The following is a 7,424-nucleotide window of genomic DNA, read 5'->3' on the forward strand; positions in this document are numbered from 1 at the left end:
ATTATACGAAACATAAATAAGATATAAATATGAATATGATATGAAAAAAGACCGGAGATAGTAAACAGTATTTTTTTCTTAGCAATTATTAATATATAAAAATTCAAATTCGCAACAATGATAGATACAGTAGTAAAATATCCACAAACTTCTTAATATCTGAATGCATTTATTCCTTGGTTATCAATATATTTTAAAAAGTAAAATTATCAGTTAAGTGTATAAGAATATTATAGATAAGTATATCACATAAATTTGTTGTCTTTTAATATGGATAGGCCAGGACAGAGCAGCAATTTTTAATCCTGGAATAATTATTATCCGTCGAATTATTGTATGTGCATACTAAGGCTGCATAAAATAGAGCGAGCTATGAAATAGAGTTCATTAAAATTGATACATCGTTGTTCAATTAGAATTAGATTATTTATTGAACATTTACATGCAACAGAACTTCATTAAACGATAGAATAATTACTTATTTTATAGATATACATAAAATCACTTAAAATTTATAAAAAACTTTAATTTTGAGATACAGAAATTGGAAAAAGATGGGAAATATTTTACAACTAGAATATGTTAAAATAAGTGATAGTTATTTTAAAACATAACAATAGTTTTTTTTTAAAGAGAAATTGTTTTAAACTTAATAAATATATAATTTTTTACATTTCTTGACAAGCTTTGTATGCACAGACAGGATCACAAAATTTTTAGCAAATATAATAAGATTATTTAATTTCGAGATATGTACATAAATTTTTCGAAGTTCAGAATAAGTATAATAAAAGTAAAAAAAATAATAAAACAGGAATTAATAAATAAAGCAAGCTAAATAAAAAGTGATAACAATTATGGAATGATTTTCGTGAAAGAAAAATTACGGTCCAACTTTTATAAAGACGTTGTCGCGCTGCACTTGTTGCTAAGCTTTTTTTGGCACACATTAAGATTTTCAGGAACTCTAATAAGAAATGAGAATATGATAGTTTTAGAATATTAAAATACATCATAATCAATTAAAGCATTCGCATAAATGACGTAAAAAGAGGAAGAGATAAAATAAAACTAAAATAAGTAAGTTTATTGATGCTTTTAGAATATACAGTTTTTAAATATCTTCATGGTTTTCGTATCTCAGTGGACTGGAAGACTAGAGAAAAAGAAAATATTTATGTATTGTACATATCTGTGTGAAATAAAAATAAATCAGTATCTATATCTGTAAAACAGGAATAAAAAATAATTATTAATATTGCATATGATAATAATAATTTTTTTTAATAGACGCAAATTTTTTTAAATAGACTTTCAGATTTGTATGTTTTGTCTGCTTCTAAGATTAAATATTTCATAAAATAATATGCAGAGATTTTTTAACGTGCATATGCTACACATAAGAAAGAATATAAGAAAAATTAAGAAATAGGTAGGAGAGACCGGGGCTAAAACGTCTACGGGGTAAATACGTCTAATCAAATATCTCGGAACCTGTATATTGTGCGAACTCGCTATTAACATTGTAAACGCTGCTTATAGTACCCATGTGACCAACGGAGTTTCGGCAGGTTACCTGCCGTGTTATGATTTTTACGAAGGCAAACGTGTTTTCGAAAGGTGAAAGTTACATTTTCTGCGCGTGGAAATTTTGTAATATTTGCTCTCCAAATCTCGAGGTACGTGATTATAAAGAGTAATGCATGCTGAACACGAATCCAGTGTAGTTTTTTCATTATCGTTGATGTCTAATATTTCGTGGGCGATCAAACCTGAAACTTGTGTTTGGGGCTAATCGGTCAGTAAGCAGTCCGGGTGCATTTCCAAGGCATTTTCGGGCTCACTGCATATGGAATATGGATGAGACGGGAATTACAACCGTTCAGACACCGAATAGAGTCATCGGACGTCGAGGAGTGAAACAAGTCGGGTGAGTCACTTCTGCGGAAAGAGGAACCCTCGTAACTATTTTTTAATAATGTTTCGCATAAAAATTTTAAATATATTTTTATATTTTTCTTTTAAAAAACAATTATTGCATGTATCCTATTATTTTTTAGGATTAGATGTACGTATATGTATTGAAAATGAAGTGCAGACTGTTATACCCCGGCAATTTTGAGATTTCAATTTTTCCACCGTTGTCGTTTTTGCTCTATACCGGTTAAACAAAGCGACGTAGACAAAAATTTCCTATATAAATTTTGTAGCTAAAGGTTCACTCTTTACAGTGGTATACCACTTTTAACTACAATTATTTAAAAACAAAACTGAGAAGTTGAGTCGCCAGCAAATAATTAACAATTAGCGCAGGAGTTTTGTTCGACCAAACTGGCAATTTTATTATTAAAAAGACGCTACGTTTCAACCGCAAAATTCGGTCCTTTTCAAGCGTGTATGACTCGCAAATATTAATTAGTTGGACATAGTTTCCAAAATACGCCGAATCTAAAAACTAAATATCAGATTTTGTAGAACGTAGCAGATAGAATAAGTCTAGGAGCATTATATAAATCAAAAACTTACATATTAGAGTGTTATTTCAAGAAATAGAAAACGGTTTCACTACATTTCCGTTGTCCGTAATTATATCAGAGGGACGAGTCCCTGTCGTGCGATGGTGAAATTGCGACTAACAAGAAAGGACGAAACAATAAACAATGACTTCGAAATGTGGCTGAAGTAAAGAGAGGGAAGCAGATGAGAAGGGGATATTACGTTTCCTTTATGATATGTTCGTAGAGAGCATTAAGACTCTCTGTGTCCTTTTGCATATTAATGGTATTATCCGATTTTTTGATGAAGAACATCTCCGCTAATTCCCTCTTTCTCATCAGCCTCTCCCTATGCATTATCTCTGGATTCCCCCAATCAAAGTCATGTCCACGGGATATTCGATGTTCACTAACTACAGAGTGTTTGCCGGCTGGTTTTTTGATATCCTTCTGGTGTTCTTTCAGACGCGTGCAAAGATGCCTTTTTGTTTGCCCTATATATATAGCATTACAATCCTTACAAGTGATCTTATATACGATTTCGGTTTGTTTCAGATCATCGATTTTATCTTTACCACGTTTAATTAGGCAATCCAATTTTTTGGGAATTGTGAACAGAGGCGTAATGTGGCACTTACTTAGCGTATAATTAATATTTTCGCTTAAACCCTTTATGTAAGGCAACGGCATGCACTTCCTTAATTTACAATTATTTATTTTGTTGTTAAAAATCGGCACCGAAAAAAAACGGACTGTTTAGCCCCGGTCTCCCCTATATAAGAAAGCAGAAGATATTTTATAATCAGATATTTTATAACATATTTTAATTGATTTATTTAGAATACCCTTATAATTATTGATTGTATTTATTGTTACACTGTAATAATTAGTTATAATATCAAAACATTTATTTATATGTTTCAGAAGATAATGACGCGGAAAGTGTTGCATCGAGGGAGCTGACAACCCGAGCGGACAGCCTGAGAGGAGGAGGAGGCTTGGGAACGGCATCGGGCGCCAGCGGAACAACTTTGCGGTAAATATTATTTATTTTGTGTAAGAGTAATTTTTTTTGTTTGTTATTGAGCCTATTTGCTTTACCATGATTTAGAAATAATAGTAAGTTAGAAGAAAAGAAGTAATTTAGTATTTTATAAAAATTGATTCTTGTAAAGATCATTTTTTCCGAAAATATATAATTATTTAAATAAATACCTAATTAAATAATGAATAAAAAATTCAATGCGCATAAGAATTATGTTTTAAAACATTAGATTTTTTGAACACTATTTTAATATAAATTTGATATATTTATTTGTTACAGAATTAACGTAGCTACGTGTGGCAGATATAATTCCGCTGTTGCACATCAGGATCGGTGAGTGATAAATTAATATGTCTATTGAGGTAATTGATGATAACTGGATTTTACACCAGTTGAAGTAGTAATATGACGTAAGATTCAAAATATATTTATTGTTATAAAATAGAAGATTTCTTTATAGTTAATTATCTAAGTAATTATTTTAGAATCGATCAGTTACACATCACGTAAAAATAATTTTGAAATAACATATCGTACAAAAAATAATTTTAATAATTTACAAAATACAAAGAGAGATATTTTTATCAATTCTAATTGTGTGACAAATTTATTATCCTTTTCGGATCTTACGTCATTCATCCAAATTTTTCTGCATGCTTTTGAGATGAGATTTAGCAACGAATCGTTCGAATCGGTGAAAATATGCATATGGGCATTGGATTCTGACGTGTACTAGCATTTTTTGTTTATTTAGTTTTAAATTAAAGTTTTATCTAGTAAAGTTATTCATATTATAAACTTTAATTATTATAAAATTTAAAAGTTTAATATAAACTTTGTACTCGTAATCGAATCTCTTCGAATCAAAATACTGTCGACATATAGATTTTTCAAACTCAAATTTGTTTTTAATTGGATATATATTTTTAAATTGCCACGAATAAACGCGTGCAAAAAATAAATGCGAAATTAATTTATATGCTAAAGAAATTATTATTTTGTTATTGTTCGTTTTTAATTTTGTACTTAAATGATTTAATTAATATAATAGCCCCTTCGCGACCCGTTTGTGTTTCGCGTATTATACAAAAGCGTAATCTTATTGGCGGCGATGATTAGCCGGCAGCCGAAGGAGTATTTCTCCTTGGTGCCGATCTTTGCAGGCTATATGAAGCCATGATACAACCAGGTGCCATAGTATAAAAGGTGAGTCCAATCTGGTTAGAAAAAAAAGACAAAGAGGATGAAGGGTAGGTTGGTGTATAACACCTATCAATTTATAAAAGGTATAAAGACATATAAGTACATATAAAGACTATAAGTAATCTCTTGTATACGTGCCATGCAATTGCACGTGATCAGAGGCAAAAAGATGCTGTCTCGAATTAAATTTTTATCCCGCGTAAATTGAACTCCGAATAAAACTTCTAGACGGTCCTGATTTAAAACTAAATTTGCGCGCGCTTTTCTGATTTCGGGTAATCGCGATCGTAACTATAAGTATACCTACCCCATATACTAGATAAAGATAAAGACACGGGTAGGTAGGAATATTATTCATGTAGATAGGTAGGAATACGGGTAAAAGCTAGATAAAAATCGGGTAGGTAAATAGAGGATAGAATAGATAGGGATAAGGGAAGGAGGGTTAAGTAATAACAAAAAATTAATATACTTTATAATTTTAACAAAATTTAAATTTATTTCTATAAAAATGTAATAATATAATACGTACAAAACATTACATTCTATCGTAAAAATTGTTAATTGTATAAAATTTTAAATGTATATTATTTAAATTATTATATATTATTATGAAAATATAATTTATAAATTATTTATAAATTAATTTTATTCAATTATTATTTAATATTCTGTATATATATGTAAAGTATAAATAATACTTCAAAAATTTAAATAATAAAATAGCTTTATTAACATTTAAACTTGTATCTATAGTTTAGTTATGCTTGGTATATATAAATATAAATAATAATAATTTATAAAATTAATAATAATCTTTGAAAAATTCATTGTCCAAAGGTATAATAAGAATATAAGAAATGACACTTTCAATAGATAAATATACATAGCATAAATATATATTATTCTAAAATGTACAAAATAATTCTCTTACAAGATAAATAAATATAGTAATTATAATTTTTTTCTTTGCTACAAAAATACACAAAATTCTAAACATTTGTTTTAAAAAAATTTGAAATATGAAAAGAAAAAGCAGCAAGTATATACCTCTTACCGGAAAAACTTATGTATAAATTTTACACAAAATAAACGGTATTTTGAGTAAAAAGTCAATACATATTGATCAATCGAAAGAAAGAGGGCATAAAGCCGTAACAAGGTCTTCGTGTTAAGTTCTTTAATAAATCAAAATTTAAACAGACGTTTCGGCCAATATCTGGCCATCCTCAATGTAGAACATAAATAAACGGATACACTAACGCATAACGAATAGACGCAACGCACGCAACACTTCCAACAAGTCATTTTCTTAACCGGACGATTAACGCATTATACGACGCGAGGCCCGTAGTCCTTCTAACATATGTTCCAAAAACGCTATCTGCCTACATTTATGTCGCATATTACTTCGTATGTGCACTGGAAATGAAAAGTGAAACCGTCAGTTGTCATAGCGGAAACGTTAAGTATAATATACGTACATACATATACATGGTCGTAGGCCCTTTGGTGTTCTGTGTAGAAAGTCGAGATGTTGATGTTACCGTGGTTCGGGGCTGAGTGCGATTAATTTCGCTGTTGTCTAGGAGAGGGAAGGATGGAAAGGGAAATTAAGAAATGTTATTGGTCGAGAGTGAGCTGACGACAGGGAGGTATTTATCGGATAGAAGATCGGTGTCACTCTGCTTGTTAAGTCCAACCGATTGACACTTTATATGTATCATTTCAGATACTAATCTTTTTTGGATAGATGGTTCGTGATCCAAAATGCGGACATTATCCCAATCAAAATTGTGTTCTGTATTTAATCTAGGGGTGGAAATGACCGAAGGCGACTAAGGTTTTTTATTGATGTCAGTGCGATGTTCTTTAATCCTTGTCTGCAATTGCCGTTTCGTTTGACCGACATATGTAGCCTTACAATCCATACATGAGATTAGAAGGACTACAGGCCTCGCGTCGTATAATGCGTTAATCGTCCGGTTAAGAAAATGACTTGTTGGAAGTGTTGCGTGCGTTGCGTCTATGCGTTAATAATGCGTTAGTGTATCCGTTTATTTATGTTCTACATTGAGGATGGCCAGATATTGGCCGAAACGTCTGTTTAAATTTTGATTTATTAAAGAACTTAACACGAAGACCTTGTTACGGCTTTATGCCCTCTTTCTTTCGATTGATTTTTAATCTTTAGAGCCTTTTAAGTATAATACATATTAAATTCGTGATATATTCTTCCTCTTGTCTTGCGTCACATATGCCAGGTGAATAATTACTCGTCATTAGTATCTGCTTTGTCTCCCTTTCGTTTATGTGTGTCGGAACGCGTGCTCGTTGACAAAATTCTATTGGAGTCCGCAACATTGCTGTCCACTGAAACAAAATATAAAAAAATATTTGTCATTCTGCATTTATATACATATATAGAATTATTAAACAAGAAAAAGGTGGTCGGTATTTGAAAGCTTACGGTTATGCATACTGCAAGACTATAAAAACAAGTTATTATTCTTAGATTTAAGTAATTGTCAAATTTCATCAATGCATAATTTTGTATGCGTATTATAGCTATTTGATTAAGGTTGTTATACATTAAGATAATTTCACAGATTTATTATTATTGCTGGGAAGATAAACGTAATGCTGTATAAAATAAATAGCATAATATTATAAGCAAATCG

At 30.4% G+C, this 7,424-nt stretch overlaps 1 long non-coding RNA gene across 1 annotated transcript in view; it reads left to right on the plus strand.

The window, feature by feature from the left end:
• Positions 1 to 7,424, plus strand: part of LOC139778505 (uncharacterized) — a 31,126-nt gene that overhangs the window by 1,198 nt on the left and 22,504 nt on the right. The window contains exons 2-3 of the long non-coding RNA XR_011719579.1: positions 3,420 to 3,531; positions 3,820 to 3,873. This is a non-coding gene — a long non-coding RNA (uncharacterized lncRNA). The remainder of the gene's footprint in view (positions 1 to 3,419; positions 3,532 to 3,819; positions 3,874 to 7,424) is intronic.

Source organism: Temnothorax nylanderi, unplaced genomic scaffold (genome assembly GCF_030848795.1).
Source record: "Temnothorax nylanderi isolate EJ_2023f unplaced genomic scaffold, tnyl_v1.0 TNYL_tig0185_pilon, whole genome shotgun sequence".
NCBI lineage: Eukaryota > Metazoa > Arthropoda > Insecta > Hymenoptera > Formicidae > Temnothorax > Temnothorax nylanderi.